Source organism: Molothrus ater, chromosome 10 (assembly GCF_012460135.2).
Source record: "Molothrus ater isolate BHLD 08-10-18 breed brown headed cowbird chromosome 10, BPBGC_Mater_1.1, whole genome shotgun sequence".
Classification (NCBI taxonomy): domain Eukaryota; kingdom Metazoa; phylum Chordata; class Aves; order Passeriformes; family Icteridae; genus Molothrus; species Molothrus ater.
The window spans coordinates 14,284,746-14,302,084 of NC_050487.2; the positions used below are offsets into that span (position 1 = coordinate 14,284,746).

At 47.2% G+C, this 17,339-nt stretch overlaps 1 protein-coding gene across 2 annotated transcripts in view; it reads left to right on the top strand.

The window, feature by feature from the left end:
- The window catches only part of FGF12 (fibroblast growth factor 12), a 219,247-nt gene that overhangs the window by 90,855 nt on the left and 111,053 nt on the right, over positions 1 to 17,339 (top strand). The window lies entirely within an intron of this gene.

The following is a 17,339-nucleotide window of genomic DNA, read 5'->3' on the forward strand; positions in this document are numbered from 1 at the left end:
TGTGGAAAGGATTTCCCCAGACCTGTTACATGAAGAAGCCTGTCTTTTCCTTTGTTTTGAGCTTGATTCCTGCTAGCTGGGTTGATGTTTTCCAGAGACCATAGTCTCTGAAGGAGATAGTGAATAACAGACCCCATCCTCCTGTCATGCTACTTGTGATTGCAGAGACCACAAGCATACTCCTGCTAAGCTGTTTCTCACAGTTTGAAGTGTCTTGGATCTTATTGCTGCCTCTCTCTAAACCATTTCCAGTTCTAATAAATGCTTGTTTCAATGAGAGCAGCACAACATCACAAGCTTGCCTCAAGTAAGGCATTGCTTTTCTTTATGCTTAAGGGTTCAAAACCAATGGGGTCAATTCAGCTGGAGAGACAGCAGTTGTCATGTGGGGTACAGAAAGGAAAGCAGGCTGGTGAGTAGGCTGTTATGGCCAAATGATGAGTTCTGTAGCTGTCAGTCCCTACAAGCTTGTGATCAGAGTGGCATCTCAAGCTGTGGGTGGACACAGCCTCGGTGAGCCGCCGAGCCGTGTCAGGAGATGAGGATGGCCGTGCTGGAAGCTCCATGTGTGACGAAGCGTGGGGGATCACCTTGAGACACGACTTCAGCTCTGGGATGCTTTGAGCTCCCTTCTGCCTGGTGAGCTGTGCTGGCAGCTGGCTGCCCATGGACCAGAGCAAGAGGGGGGGGAGCTGGTTCCACTCTGATATGAGAGGCTGCCCCTCATATCCAGAAGAGAAAAACCAGGATACCTGGGGTGGAACTGAGCTCCTTTTGTAGCATATCCCGATTTAGAAAGGACCCACAAGGACCATGGAAATCCAACTCCTGCTTTAGTATACATCTGCATGGTGAGATGAGCTGCAGCGTAAACCCCATTGATTGTGATGGCAAGATCTCCACTGAGTGTAGGGGAAGCCAGGGAGAGTTGCTCAGTTTGACATTTAGGCTGTGGGTACCTGCACATAACTCCACCCTGGGTTCCACCACACCTTCCTCTGCCTTATTGCCTGTCTGTAGTGTGGAGACAATGCTGCCTTCTTTGCAAAGTACCTGTGTGACTAACCTAGGACCTGTGCGACAACAAAAGGACTCTGAGTCTCAAAGTTGTTTAATGTTACTCTGTCTGTACACTGGAACTGGAGAAAGGGGGTAGGAGTTTAGGTATTTAAGAGAAAATGCACCATGAGAATTTTAGAGTACAGTTGAAATTCCTCATTTGTGCTTTAAGAGGCATTTGAGACTTCCAGCCATTCAGTAAGCTCCCATTAAAAGGGCATGCATTACAAATTTCTCATGTAAAAGTATTTAATGTTCAGTAGGAGTGCAGCTTGCCAGGGAGAATATGCTGGCTGCCTATTAAAAGAAACAGATGAAGGCAATTGCTTTCTAAGGGTTAAGTATGACCTGGTAAGCCAAGGCCTGCAGCGTTAGCAAGTGCCAGCCAGCAGCTGGAATAGCTCAGTGATGGATAACAAGTGCCCTGTCCTTCCATTCCTCCAAAGAGAGCCTTGCTCAGTGAAGGTTTCTAACACTGAATCAGCAACAGCACTGGCTCTGTAAAGGGCTCAGAGTTAACAGCTTCTGCACACTAAAGGTTAATGGTGGTATCTCAGGAGGTAGATTTCAGAGGAGAAAGGTTTTTTTCACTGTTGTTGGGGTTTGCTTATCCTCTCTATGTTACCTGCAGCAGTGTGCTAACGCATGGGCAAAGTGGGCTGTGACCTCAATCAGCTAGTTAATTTTAAGCCCGTGCTTAAGTGATTTGCTAAAACTGTGCTTATTCAGAGAAAGAAAGCTGATTGTATTTTCATTGCTCAAGCTAGGTGAATTATAACATCTAAGTGATTTTAATGATGAAGGGGCATATTATGCTTTGAAACAATTATTTACGTTCCCATGAAGAACATTAGTATCAGTCAGTACGTCTGATGATTGATGGTCATGCTCATACTTGCTAATAACCCTTCAAAGCTATTTAAAATACTGAATTGTGCACTTTTTATCTCTGTAATTTTAAGATGAGCAGAGCTCGTTAAACCAAAGTATTTTTGTCTTGTGTCAATAGAAAATGTTCTTTTAAATGTTCAGAAGGAATTGGTTACAGAAATATGGGAGAGAGAGGGAAGAGATTGTTTTCCTTTCGTGTTCAGTACATTCTTCATCCTTTTGCTTTTTGATGACTAAACTGTTCTGTATTTGCAATTGAAAACTGTTGATTGGAAATTCTTGTGAGACTAACATAAATGGGGCTTGATTTTGAAAAATACATTCATGATCGTTGCCTAATTTGTGTGTGCAATTAGTGTGATTGCCACTGGAAATGGCCATCTGAGAACAGACTGTTGGAGACTTACATCTTTTTCTGATCTGTTTTCTCTCTCTCCTCCTTAAGGTGCCAACTCCTATGATGTCTAAATATTACCCATGGAAGTTTAATTTGGTAATATGTTTATTGATATCCTTTCATCTCCTACCTCTCCACTTTCAGGTGTTTGTTAAAAGGCTGAGAATGATTATTCCCTTCTGCTTCCTTCTCAAGTCCACTTGACACAACGTAGAAGAGGTTCTTTCATCTAAGTTGTTGATCTTGCAATTTAGAGAGTCAGATCTCACTGGCAACTCTATAGACTCTTACATGGCCATAGTAATATTTAAGTAGTTTCCAGATGTGCACAAAATATTACAGCTCTTGTCTGTCAGGTCTCTTACTCCCTCCTGGGGAAACCTCTGCTCACAAGGGACATTTACTGGTGACAAGGTGGAATTGTTTCATTTTGCTTTGTTTTAAGCATGTGATGAATTAAAAATGTAAGATAGATGAGTCTCTAGAATATTCCCTTCAGTGAAGCTGTGAAACCTGGTTCAGTTTAGGGGTTTGAAGAGCATATCAGCTCAAGACATCTTTGAGCTGACTTGGAGTCCTTTTTGTAGGAGCATGGTATCAAGGCTGCAGTTCCTCAGTGGTTTCACTGATGGGTAAGAGAAGGGAATGAGCTTGTGACCCCAACGTCTGGGGGCAGTACTCTTATTCCCTCCCAATGCTGGTGCTGGGGATTAAACCAGTGGGAAATTACCCTGTTCTTATGATTGGTATTTTAAAAATTAATTGCTTTTAATCAAACCAGCCTTACTTGAGTCATCATATGGCTGCACAAGTGCTGCTGTTGTAGGGAGGGAATCAGCAAGAAAGGTGTAGCCTGAGGCAGGGAGAAGAATGGGTGGAATTGCCTGTGTTTGCAGCTACTCCCACGTACCTGGGTTTGAAGCAATGGGCACAGCCCTACTGCTGGTGACATTCACATTGCATTCATTGCTCCTGAAATATTCTCCATCCTGGGGTACAACTAAGTCAGATCTAAAGATTAGGTGTACCTTCCAGTCTGGGGTGTGACTCAGCCCTACAGCTGCAGAGGTGGCAGAGCTGTGGCAGTGTACAGAACGACAAATATCCCCTGGCTCATTAATCATGGGATGGAGAGCACATACTGCCTGATTGCTTATTGCCTGTGGCCTTTCATTAAGAGTAAACTCAATTTTCCCAGTATTGACAGCTGCCTGGTAGAAGGGTCATGCTATGTGGCAGGCACTGAACTGCCAAGAACAAGCACCCAGATACAGCAATATGTCAGGAATGATACAGACAGTGTATTTTGTTTTTTTCTCCTGTGCTTTATCTTCTTGTTGAGAAGAAACCATTTCTAGGGATGAGACATTAAATATGTCAATCCTGGCCTGTCTGCTAGCTAGGAAATTCTGGAAAGTTACTGAATTTAAGTGGGGAAGATGGTTCTTGTTTGTACTTGCTTGTTCCTGGCCTGGGTTGAGACTCATTTAATTAAAGGAGTGTAGTATCCTTTCCAAAAAGGCCCCCAAGCCAATCAAAACCTTTGGTTTTTTTTCCTGCCCAGTCTTTCTGATCCTTCCCAAAGCACAGATATTTATTGTTCTGTGAGAGAGAACTTTGGAAAGGAACAAGCAGACCATGTTTTGCCAGGGAGCATCAGTTTCTGCTGGCCCTAGCACTGCTCTTCCCCCTGCTCTGTCCAACCAAAGGCCCTCTCCATTAGCACAGCTCGCTCAAGCATCTTCCCTCCTCATTCTGAGAGCTGCTCCAGCCCCTTCCAAACATATAATTATAGGCATGAAAAAAATAAATTTGCTCTTATTCAGCACCTGATAAAATGGTGACTCAGGCATTTTCATTTTCCATTGGAAATGCAAGTTCTCACACATTCGGAGCGCTCACGAGCATGCAGCCTGAATCTTAAAGGGAACTCTGTCTGCCCCCTGGAAGGGCAAATAGTTACAAATGTAGGGTGCCAGGAGGAGGCTCTCACAAGTAGCTTCATTTGGCCACATGGTGAAGCAAACCGAGGTCACTTACCTGTCTCTGCACTTACCCCTGCAGTGTAGTTATCCCAGCAAAACCCCAACCTACACCCAGCAGTTGGCTATGGAGACCTGGCCAGCCTGGCAGCCTGGAGCTTTCTGGCCACTGGGACTGCATGATCAGCCTGGCATTTGAGACAAATGGTGGAGTAAAGGTACTTGGTCAGGTTTAGGATGGCCCTTGTGAAAAGGGTGACGACGCTGTTCCTAAAATAAACATGTTTCTGTGCTGTGTCAGGAGATGGCTCATACACAGGCTGGAAGGAAGCAAGATACTTGCTGAAAGGCATAAATCTTTCTAACCACCTTCAGTGGTTATTTTTGAGCTCAGGGCATGCAGTGCTATGAATCCCATCCCATTAAGGCTGGAAAAGTGTTAGTCAGGAAGATGGGTGCTCTGGAGCATGAGAGCCCTCTTCCTCCTGCCCACATGACCTGTGCCTTCCAAAGAAAACTCCTGGGCTGTGACAAGACTGAAAGCATGTTGTTTGATTTTAGTTTAAAGTGAATTCATTAAATGGTGTTTAATGAGCAGCCAGAGTTGTAGGATAAGTATTTATATGGAATAGCTGCTGAATTAAGAAAAGATGCATCAGAAGTACAAATATATGTTTTTGCCTTTGCTTCTACCTGAAAGTCCCTGAGGACTTGATTCAATGATTCCTATTCCTATGGGTCCCTTCCAACTCAAAATACTCTACAATTCTATGGCTTTCTTGGAATCAATTATTTCTTGTACACCTTCTGGACATGGCTTTTTTTTTGTTTTGTTTTCATATCATTCAGGAAACAAATGCAAATGAGGTAAAATACAAGTCCATGAGTGCTTCTTCTTTATTTTGTGGCCAACCTATGCCTAAACTCACCATGGCCTGGCAGCTTTTCACAGGAGTATACTGGACCAAACCCAAATTAGTGTCTAGTCCCTCTTTCTCCAAGCATTTACACTTGCATCAATTGCTGATGTAGCTTAGTAAACAGGACCCCTCGTGGGAAGGACTGAAACATCTCTGAACATGAGCCAAAATCCTTTAATCATAAAGAGATAATCCACTAAATAATTTGAGCCAGCAGTCTGCAGGGCATGGGTGCTATTTTCTGGCTTTGCTTACAAAGTTCTTCAGAAATGGCTGCCCTAGTGCACGATGGAGCAGGGAGAGCTGGGAGAGGACAACATTTTGATTTGGGTTTGGTTTTTTCCCTATGACAACATAAATGAAAAAAAGGATTAACATCTTGGTCTATTTGGGACAAGGTGACAATTCTTCTGAAAAAAGAAGGATCTTTCCATGGGGTATTTCTTACATCTAATTCTCCTCTGGCAAAATGTGGGTGCATTTTTACTGATGGAAAAAGTCTTTCCCTAAATGTTTGAGGATGTAGGAGCAGTGGTGCTTTACAAATTGCACTCTGTCAGGAAATGAATGGCAGGTGAGTGTGCATGTGTTTGTTCATGTGTTCCCAGTGCTTGGGGTGAGCTCTCTCTGGCTGTGTCATAAGCCTGGCAGCATCAGCAGAAAGGCCTCCCCAGCTTGGGCAGGGGTGGGAAATGTTTTGGAAAGACTGGAGTGCAGGATATCTGTTGAGTGGTGCAGTCCTTTGAGCAGCACACAGAACAGAGGAGAGGTTTGTCAGTGCCCCAGGAGCAGGATGCTTGTCAGACCTACAGCTCTTGGTGACTGTCTGGAGTCCTTTGAACCATGGACAGGGGGCTGATAATGGGAGAAGAGACCTGGGATGGTGCTGTGGTGGGGTAGCAACTCCCCTGACCCTGAGTGGTCTTGTTAGGAGAGCAGGGCATGTTTGTTGCCTGAGAGATGCCTGGGAGTATTGGCCCCTCGTGGTTACAAGAGAGACTTTGCTGTTGCCCTGTCAAGTGTGGTGGTTGCACCTCTGTTTGAGTCTTGTTGCATTATGCTGCTTTGGGTGATCATAGGTCAGCAGTGACAGCCTCCTTGGAGTCTCAGACACTCAGACCTGGCAAATCCCTCACACTGCAGAGCTTGGAGCTCCAGCTTAGGGCTCTGTGTCACCTCTGTCCCCTCCTTGGGTGAGTCACCTTTGTGAGTAACATCTCCCAGTGATGCTGCCTCTTGGAGTGGGCATTAGCAATCACTGAATTGGTACCTCTCCCCACCTTTCTTGTAGTAGTAGTCTTCTTTTTTCCCTTTAGGATGTTTGTAGTGAACCTGAGGATCTGAAGAGCAGAGATTTTCTTTAATCTCGCTAGGTCCAGCAGCAGTAACAGTGTTGGTATGTTCGTCACATAAGCACATACCCAGAACAGCCAGTGTGTTGGTATAAATGATTCTGCAGTTCAAGCATTTTGGGTTTTTTTTCTGCTATTTTTGTCATTCAAAATAAATAGATCATAGTTAGATGTGCCTGCCAATAGCTCAAATATACCTTCAGTTAGGTTCAGTAACATTCCATCTCAAACCATACCCCATGGGACTTTCCAGGTAAACTTACATACCATAAGAAACACAAGGATTACTCCTGTCTTGGACTATAGTTAGTATTCTTCCAGTTATGTGATCATCCCTAGAATAGAAAAATTTTGAGCACCCAGCTATTTTCAGCCAAGCCCCTGACGTGCCCAGCTTCTACCACTTGAAGGGAATGTCAGATATTTTCACATGACAGAAAAGCGTGGCCAAATTCTGTTCTATAAAATATTCTTAACTTTGGGGTTACTGTTTCTTTACTGGATTTCAATTTCTATTTATTCTTGAAACTTGCAAAAGATACATATCCAAATCTGCTAGATAGTTTTACAAATTACAGCCTAGTTTAGATGCATGTGTAGGCCTTTTCCTTTAATGATCACCCTCAGCTAGCTTGAAAATTAGTAATACAGACTGACAGATACACCTGGAGGCATCCACAGCCTTAAAATATCAGCCCATGTTTCCCACCTTTTATTTACGTGTTGGTTTTTGTTTGTACTGTAATATTCATGGAGTGAAACAAAATGAGGAACTGAAAAGAGCATTTTTATGTAATTTTGTGATCCCTGTTAAAGTGCTTTGTGTGTTTATCAGAATGAATCACTTGTGCAAAATTCTGTGCTCTTTTTGCTTTTCCTGACACTGAAATGTCTACATACCAGAGTAGGGAATGAAAGTACATACAATATGGGGAGCAGAGATGCAGGTGGGGAGGATTTGCAGTGAATTTCTGTGACGATCAGGAAAGAGAAGCCCATGAAGCCAGCTTTGAAGAATGTCCTGTGACAGCCAGACTGAACTGGAATGTGTCCTGGTATATTTCCATAACGAAACAGAAAATCCTGCAGCGAGGCAGTCGATCGAACGCTGCCCACAGCTTGCTCAGCCCATGCAGGAGCAGCCTCCTCACCTCCCGCCAGCAAACGGGGTCTGAGCAGGGTGGCAGCAGCCATGGCTTTAAAACATTCCTTGCCATATGTCACAGTGCTACCTGAGCTCGCCAGCCGGACCTGCAGCCACGTGCAACACAAACAAAATCCGTGTCCAAAAGTTGTGTGCCAGGCAGAGCATGTGTTCCTTTTCTCTCTGCTCTCCAGAATAGTCACTGCACTTTTTTCCTCTGTAGTTTGCAGGTTTTCATCACCTGCAAGTCACTGGTGTTTTCTGAAGGCTGGAAATTGAAAAAGAAGTGCACCATTCACCTTCTGACTACTGTCTGTGCTGTGTCTGCCAGCACCATGCAGGTCCCCCATGGGCATTAAGGCCAATGCCACCCACATCATTACCCAGCTGGGAGGCAGCTGCTGGCAGGGACAGCCACTTTGTGTGGAAGCAGGGCGAGACTGAGGCTTTTCACGGAGCGCACAGATGCTTTCCACGAACATATGCTTAATTAAGAGGCAAACTCACCACCTGCTCTGCAGCGTGGGTATCCAGGCTCCTTTCAGGCAGGTATTTGCTTTGCTGTGTGCTTATGCTTTTACAGGGGTCTGGAAGTACTTTTGGTAGTGTTTGTGCAGCTGTGCCTGAAACCCCAGGCGTCAGGTGCTGTTAGCATGCAGAGCTGCCAGCTTCATTAAGGTAATTGTGCCCAAGGCCTTTCCTTCCTTCTCCTGGTTTAATGAGGAGCCACAGCATCCCCTCGATGCTTCCAGTGGCTGCAGGGAGCTGCATGTGGGTGGGAACTGGAGTGGGTTTGCCCTCTGCCCCTACAGCCTCTGGGGCTGCTGCCATCACCCACAAAGCCCAGCACTGGGCAGGGAAGGTGAGCTCCTAAAGGCAGATTTTGCTGCTTAAGTTAGTGCCTTATTTTTTAAAGATGCAAAGAAATTAATTGCTCCTGTTAGAACACTTGCTTCTGCTAGAATGTTGCACAGGTTTGGAACCCGTCATGAGCCCTTGCCTAAGCCTCAGAGTCTGAGTCTGCAGCCAAATCCCCAGCAGAGCTGGCAGCACTGCAGCAGCCCGGGCAGGGATAAATGGGCCATGCACTCTGCAGCGTTGGTGGCAGGGACAGATTAACCCTCTTTTGCAGAAGCAGTGCAGTGATGGCAGCTGGTGGGTGGCTGAGAGTCCTCTCTCCCTGAGGTGCCCTGAAAATGGGCATGTGGCTCAGCACAAATACCTGTGCTGAAACAGAAGTCAATATATCTGCCAAGCTCAGCCTGTTTTCTTTCTTTGGACTGTTCTCTCTTCACCCATCTCAAAAATGCCTTTTCCACAGGTAAATGCATTTTCTGTGCCTACTTTGTGCTGCATATGGTATCTTCAGTGAAAATGAACATTTCTTCTGCAGCATTTTCAGGCTTCTGAGTCCCAAAAGGAGATAATGCACAGGGATTTCAACCTGCAGCCACAGAATCTCTACCAAGGGGCATGTGCAGAAATGCAAAATGCACATCTGTGCTCCAATCACAGAGCCGTGTTCTTGTGCCCAGCAGGTTTCCAGCCTTTTCATTCATTAAAGATGATTCAGGATGAGGCAATTAATTATTCACTAAGAGTCATTTTGAATTTTCACTGGCTGCAAGAAAGTACCTGTGGGACAGCAGGAAAACAAATATGGCAGTGAGCCAGGGGCTTGCTCCATGCTGGAGCAGGGGGTCAGAGCCCCCCAAGAGCCTGTCAGAGTGGCAGCTCCTGCCAGGTCAGTACCCCCCTCACCACGGTGCAGGCAGAACTGGGGGGAGCTGGAGCACTGTGCCAGCCTGCCATGAGCTCACAGAGGCAAGGAGCACAGAGCAGGAACCTCCAGGGACCCCCAGAGCCTGCCTGGCTTGCTGCACTGTGTTGCAAAAAGCTGTACTGGACCCTTGTTTTTCCAGATGTGCAGACACACAGAGGAACCAGGGGTTTATTGCTCTGCAGGACACGTTTTTCCCTGCTGTGAGACAGAAACCATCAGCTCAGGTATTGTAAGGTGAGAGGAAGAGTGGGAAGCCCACAGCCAGGTTGTATTCAAGATGGTGGTAAATATACTGCTGTGGTTCCTACCTGAATGAGTGCTAGGAAGGCTGGTTTGAGCTGTGCCTGCATTCCTGCTGCTGAGGTGACACTGGCACAGGGGGCCATGCCCAGCTGCAGGCTGGGTGCCAGGGCTGTCACTGGTCCCTGGTGAGTGCACAGGAGCTGACAGCACTGGGGCTGCCAGCCCCAGACACAGCAGCAGCAGCAGAAGTGTGAGTGGGGGTTGACTTGCTGCTGGCAGCCCCTCTCTAAGCCCGAGGTGATTGCCCAGATTTCAGTGTGAGTAGGAACAGCATTTGCACCTCTTGCTTTTGGTGGAGCATCATGTGCCTGAGCCAGGGTCCAGCTCCAGCCAAAAACGGCTGTACTTCATGTTGTTCACATTGGTGTAACAGGCATTGCCTGGGAATGCATTATAATTAGTAACAAGAAAATGAGAAGAACTGTCTAAAATGCAACTATCTCATAGAAAGCTTTTCCTTCTCCTAGCTTAAGTAACAAGGTGGAACACTAGCAATGTTCTTTTGGAGTCTTTTTTTCCACATGGAGTCAATCTTATACCTGTGCTGTGCCTGGGGCTGTGCTGCAGATACATAGGAGGCTGTTCTGGCTGTTCTGACACCTTGTTTAAAACAAAACCTGCTGGAACAATTGCTAAGAGGAGAGCTTGGTGTTGGCCCACCGAGACTTTGCAGCATCCTGTGTGTACTTATTATTTGCTGTGATCAATGGTACTGCAAAGGCTGTTTACCAGGTAGGAAATGCCTTATTGTATAAACAGGCTGTACTGGGAGGGAAAATAGTACCCAGGAGAGAAAGCAGTGATGCATTAGAAGTAATGGGCTCTATCAGTGTGATTTTGTTGGGCAAGGTAACCTCAAAGATTTATTTAAATAGGGCAGAGATATGAGTGACTGCTCCATTCTCACTTTGTAATGCATTTGCCAGTCAGAGAGCAGATAGCAGTAAAGGCATTGCTTTTTACAACACAAGTTCATTTAAACTGAGGCTCTGCAGTACTTGTTCTGTGGTGAGCTAAAGCAGTACCCAACACCTTTCTCTGAGTAGGAAAAGTGGGTATTCAGACAGGAATAGCTGCATTTGTGAGTTTTCTTCTGTTCATTTTCTGCAAGTTTTAAAGATCATCTTTAAATACTGAAGAAACTAATACTGAATAGATCTGTTTCCTGAGGGTGGAAAAAAAAAAGAACAACTTCAGAGATTTGCACCTGTGATCTATTCTCAGTTCTTGCTGTGGGGTCAGGATGTGGGACCAAGGGAACCATGGAAATTTCCTTTTCCTAGGCGACCAACTAGCCAGTACAGCAAAACCCATTTTATTCTGTTAAAATGGAATACAGTGCTTGACATAAATGCTGTGGTGGAATGCTGTATGCAGCCTCTTTCCTACGTTAATTTCCTATTTTATAGGAGAAATTACAAATGTTGGGCTTGCATGACTGGCAGAGTGAGAACTGCTCAAGGCAACATAAACAAATAGCTATGAATAACAGATCTACGAGTAGACAAATGAACACAACTTGCTTGCAGACAAATGAACAAGCAGTACAGCTAAGGCCAAGCTAGTTAGCTAATGTTTTTCTTTGTAATCTGTGCACCTACATTACCCTGCAGGTGGTAATATCCAGAGCTGATGTGTTAGTACATTGATGTGATTGGTGTCCCTTACAGCTTGGCAGTATATGCAGAGACACTCCCCAGATTTTGCTGGCTGTATATTCAGGCTGCTTAAGCACAGAACCTAAGCTTCCCTCTCTCATCTTTGTATAGGATGACTGTGCTAAAACAGATGGAAGAGGGGCAAAAGCTGCCTCCCTTGTAAATGTTGTGTGTGAAAAAACTGCAGGTCCAGGTTTAGGCAGCTGCCTCCTGCTTCTGAGTGATCTGGCTTGCAGTGACCAGGACTAGGCAGGAGGGGAAGGAAGTGTGGAAGGAAGCACTGAACCCCTTTGTTCTCTGTGATTACCTGTAGACCAAGGCCAAGATGTTTAATGATGCCCACTCCAAGGCTCTGGTCAGTTTCTGCCTTGGCAGCCTCTGGCTGCTCCAAAGTCCCCATCTCCTTCGCAGTGCTGTCCCCTGGCCAGTGTGGCAGGCACACTGCAGGGTGCTGCTCTGAGCTGTTACACAGGTGATTTGTTCTGCCTGTTGCTGGTTGCACTTTCAGCAGGGAGTGAAGGTGACCTTAACGTGCACTCAGATTTTTGAGATCTGTAAAGCAGAGCAAGATGTGTGGAAGCAAGTGGGCATTTACAGTGTCAGCTATGGACCTTTACATTTATCAGTGAGCAATTCTAGCACATGGATTTGCTGGGTGCAGAGCACAAAGGCTTCATGATGCAAAGGGGAAAGGCAGTTTAATTTAGTGCTGGGAGAACAACATATCTGGGGGTTTGTGCAGTGCCATAAAGTTTAGAGGGAAGGAATGAAATTTGTCACTCTTAGTCCAAAACTGCAACAGAAAAAATATACTAGGTTTTTAACTTGTTGAAAAGACTTTGAATAAAGCTTTGTGAATAAAAGAACAGGCAAGCTCTTGACTTGCAGAGAAATAAATTTTCTTTCTTTTCAGTTTTTCCAAGTTTTTTTTAAACTAGCACTGTAAAATGTCACAAATGCAACGGACTGGTGAAACCACATGCAGATGTCTTTTTTTTTTTTTTTTAAACGTCGAGATGATGCAACAGATCATTTCATTGACCTGTCACCTGCAGCACAGGGCACCTGCACTTCTGTGGCAGAGCTGCCACGAGTGCAAAAGCTTGTGACACGGAGGGGAAAGCCCTGCAGAGAACAACGCAGAGCTGTCACATTTCACTGGGAGCAAGCAGTGCCCCGGCTGGAGAAGCCCTTGCCGGGCGGCTGTGAGCGTGTCCCTGAGCGCCAGGTGGCACTGCTGCCGCGGGGACACAGGGCGCTGCCGCGGGGACAGGGCGCTGCCGCGGGGACACAGGGCGCTGCCATGGGGACACAGGGCGCTGCCGCGGGGACACAGGGCGCTGCCGCGGGGACACAGGGCGCTGCCGCGGGGACAGAGCGCTGCCGCGGGGACACAGGGCGCTGCCGCGGGGACACAGGGCGCTGCCATGGGGACACAGGGCGCTGCCGCGGGGACACAGGGCGCTGCCGCGGGGACAGAGCGCTGCCGCGGGGACACAGGGCGCTGCCGCGGGGACACAGGGCGCTGCCGCGGGGACAGGGCGCTGCCATGGGGACACAGGGCGCTGCCGCGGGGACAGGGCGCTGCCGCGGGGACACAGGGCGCTGCCGCGGGGACACAGGGCGCTGCCGCGGGGACACAGGGCGCTGCCGCGGGGACACAGGGCGCTGCCGCGGGGACACAGGGCGCTGCCGTGGGGACACAGGGCGCTGCCATGGGGACACAGGGCGCTGCTATGGGGACACAGGGCGCTGCCGTGGGGACACAGGGCGCTGCTATGGGGACACAGGGCGCTGCCGTGGGGGCGCTGCCGTGGGGACGCTGCCGCCTGCGGAGCGCTGGGGCACCGGCAGTGCCCTGCGCGACCAAACCCCTCCGCCCCTCCTCTCCGAGCGCTGAGCATCTTTCCCCTTTCACCCGTTTCTAGGCCACGCGTATTTTCCAAGTGTGAACCGAAATTACGTATTTCAAATTTCTCTTGAGCAGAGAGCCCCACCCTGGAGCCCGACCAGTTGTCGCTGTTTTGTCGCATGGAGGCGTCTGAGGCTGCAGATCTGCGGGTGGGAGCTGGTCCGGCCCTCTGCCTCCAAACGCTGGTGTTCAGAGGAGCATCTCGGGCTGCCAGCAGCTGCATTTCCCTCCAGCTGAGCCTGCAGCAAGTCCCAGCCCCTGGTACAATCTCCCGGGGCAGCTTCGGTGCATCCGGGAGCCCCAGCCCCCTGCCCTGCAGGCAGCGGAGAGGTGCCCGGTTCAGCACAAGGAGAGCGCTCCCACTGTGCCTTGTGAGAGGGCTGGTGTGTGCAGAAGTCCTGGTTTATTAATGCAGGCCTTTCAGGTCCTTGTAAAAAAAATTCCTCTGTGTTTATACTCTAAGGTTTGAGCTTTCATTTCTTTTCCTTCCCCCGCTTTTGTCACTCTTTTCCCCCCTTCCCCTTTGTTCTTTCCCCTTTATTTCTTCTCCCCTTCCCTCCATATTTCTTTTCCTTCCTATTTTTTTCTTCTTTTTCCATTCCTTTTTCTGCCCTTTTCCTCCTCTTTGTTTCTCCCTTTTTTCTTCCTTCCTTTTATATATTTTCCTTTCCGTCCTTACCTTTCTTTAATGTCTTTTTTTTTTCTTTTTTTTTTTTCCCCCCGTTTTTCCCGCTCCCTGTTCTCCGGACCGGCGAGGCGGGTTCGGTGAGCGCGCGGCTCGGGCACCGCTGGGCGGCGCTGCCGCTCCGCCGCCGCCGGCCCGTGAGGGGAGCGCCTGCCCGGGGCTCGCCTGCGCTGCTCGGGGATCGGGGCCTTGGTGGCGAGCGCTCGCAGGCCTTCAAAATGAAAAGGAAATGCAGAAAGGGAGGCAGAGCGGCGCTGAAGAAAGGCCTAGGTTAAGATAAGAGTCGGTAGCGGTGTCCTTCCCATGTAAATTTAGGGCTGCACACTCAGTCTGGACTGATTTATGTAGGCAGTGAATTTTATCCTAATTTTCTGGACCGATTTATGTAGGCAGTGAATTTTATCCTAATTTGCTTAAATCCCAGTGTGTTTGGTTGAGAACCTCCTGCATCCCTTACAGCAGAAAGAGTTCTTGTTCCTGCACAGGGTAACACTAACTGTGCCTCAAGGTGCATGGCCAGCCCCAGGGGGACTGCATTGTAACTTGATGAAAAGAAACTCAAACTTGTTTTTTTTCCTCATTTCATTGGTGATTCTTGTATTGTGTCTCAGTTTCAGCTGCAGTTCTGGTGTGGTCACCTTGCATGGCAGTGCTCTCCCTTTCCAGTTCCCATACTCAGCTGCTGTCCCCCTCTGCTGTGTGTCAGTCTGGGGATCCCTGTGCCCTGGGATTGTTCACCTTCATTAAAGAGGGATTAATTGAGTCCCTTCCAATCTCAGTTGTAAGTACCTCGTCCAAACTATTCCACATGCAAAAATAAGAAAATATACTTGTTCTAATCCACAGGCCCTTGGAAACAAAACTGGGAAAGCTTTGGCCTAGGTGCAGCAGTGACCAGGGTGCCCTCAAACAAAAATCAATATTGGATTTAAAGGCAAAAGGAGGTATTTTCCCAATTTTAGAACCACCCTCCCCTTGCCCCAAAAATAATTTCCAATTTTTCCATGAGAGACATATTCCAAGATATTTTGTAATTCCCCCAACCCCCCCAAAAGAAGGGAAAGTTTACAACTTTCTGAGATTTCCTCAAGACTAACCATTCATGTTTAAATAATGTAGGAAAGAAACAAGATTAATTTAAAGTAAAATAAAATAGTTATTTTATATCTGTGACCCCAATGTTGTTTTCCATTTTTAAAAATTCATCGTAGGAAAAGAGGAAACTTGGTGCAATACTGTATTTTGCTATTTTTCACTCTACTCACAGGCATAAAAAAAGCCTGGAAATTATCTGAAATTGAATGCGCTCAGAGCTGTAATCCTATAACCCTGTGAGACACAGTCACTCTAGTCATGCTGCTGTAGTGGATTCTTCACTTATTTACTCAGGATGGAAAAGGATCTGAGTGGGAAACATCTTTGTGAAGCCCTGGTGTTTCCCCTGAGCAGGATGGAGGCTGCAGGACTAATCCCTGTTTTGCACACTGGAAAGGCAGGGCTTCTGTGATGCCTGTGAGTCTCTTACCAGTGAAAATGGTTTTGTTGGTGCAGCCCTGGGGAGGTGTGGGCTTGGCTGGGATTAGTGGGTCCCCACTGCTTGCCTGGTGGCACCTCCATCTCCCTTGTCTCTAGGCTGCTGAGCTCATAGTTCTAGGGACAGAAGGATTGTGGGTTTAAAAAATAAAGTCCTGGTGAAGCAAGGTGGCAACCTTGTCATTTATTGCAGTGCAAATACAGGGATCCTGTTAGTGCACTGGAAGAGCTGCTGAGGGGGCAAGAGTGGCTGGGGGGCCAGGGCTGCTCTGCAGCAGCTGTGCCCAGCTCCCTCTGTATGGCCCCACAGAGGGGAGCAAGGGCTGGTGGGGTCTCTGCTCGAGGTGCAGAGAAGTTGAGCTGCAAGCAGAGGGGATGCTGGCAGAGGTGTCAGCTGAAGAGTGTCGGTCCCTTTGAAAGGGGAGCCCTTCCTGACAGCTCCATCTGTGCAAGCATGGGGAAAGCTGGGGCCCCTCCATCAGCACCTCTTGCCTGCGCTGCGTGAAAAATCCCACCCTGAAATCCATCTGCCCCCCAGGGACGTGTGTTTGTGAGCTTTCCCTTGGGGAAGGCTCCCAAAAGCATTACCATCACTCTGATTTCATGGATGGAGGAGCTGGCAGTGTGGGGAGGAGGGCACGCACCTGTGTCACTCCGTGGTCTGGTAGGAGGCAGAGAGAAGTTGGTCAGGCTGGTGCTTTCTCTTGGCATTGAGGGTGATCTGCAGTGTTTGTGTCTCAAATGCTTCAGTGCTCTGCTTGTGAATCAAGCAGAAAGACTGCTTTAAAAGCAGGCAGTCTAGTTTTAGAGCTGGCATAATCATAATTCCTATGCCACTAGGAGCAGGGGGGAGGAGCAGATAAAAATCAGAAAATTAGAATTTTTTTACAATAAAAGCCAAAGTGCTAGAAGCCAAAACTGTCATTGTAATGTGAGCTCTTTTTTGATAGTGTCCTATTACATCGTGTAAGAGGTTGAACACGCGTACAAATATCTTGGTTGGTAATTATCTGATTTGTGATATGTAGCTAATGTGAATTTGTTGTTCTGTACATTATGCAGCAGCAATTCATTTCTGAGCAACATTAACTGGCACTATGGCAGTTCAGTGCAGAAATTACAGGCATAAACATATGTTTCACTTAGGCTGAGTGGTAGCTAAGTAGAGACACCAGCCATCCTGGTCAGGGGAGATGTGGGGTGAAGAGCTGAGGGTACATCTGTTCCTAACTCACCCTGGCAACTGAATCCTCCTCTCCCAGATGATGTTGGGTATCCTCAAATTATCCAGCAAGCAGAAAAGATCTGTGCAGACAGATGTGGGTACCAGCTGGCCAGGGGACCCCACAAGTGGGAGATGACATCTTCCCTATTCTGGAATGAGTTTGTGGAGAGTGGTGCTGCAGGCTGCACCAATCAATAGCAAAGATCTGCAGGAGTGGCTTTCAAATTAGATAAGCTTTGGAGCTGATGTCTGAATGATGGTAACAATATAAACACTTAACTGAATGCACTCCTGTCACTGCATCCCTAACTACTCTTAGATAAGACCATTTGTATTTTATGGGATCTTATTTGCTTTCACTTTATTTAATGACACCATTAAATGAAAACACTCAATAATTGTTGTTGCTTACTTCAATTCATCAATTAAATGTGCAAGGCTATTAGTATGGATATATTTTAAGATAGGTCAATGAGCAAAGGTTAAATAAAACAC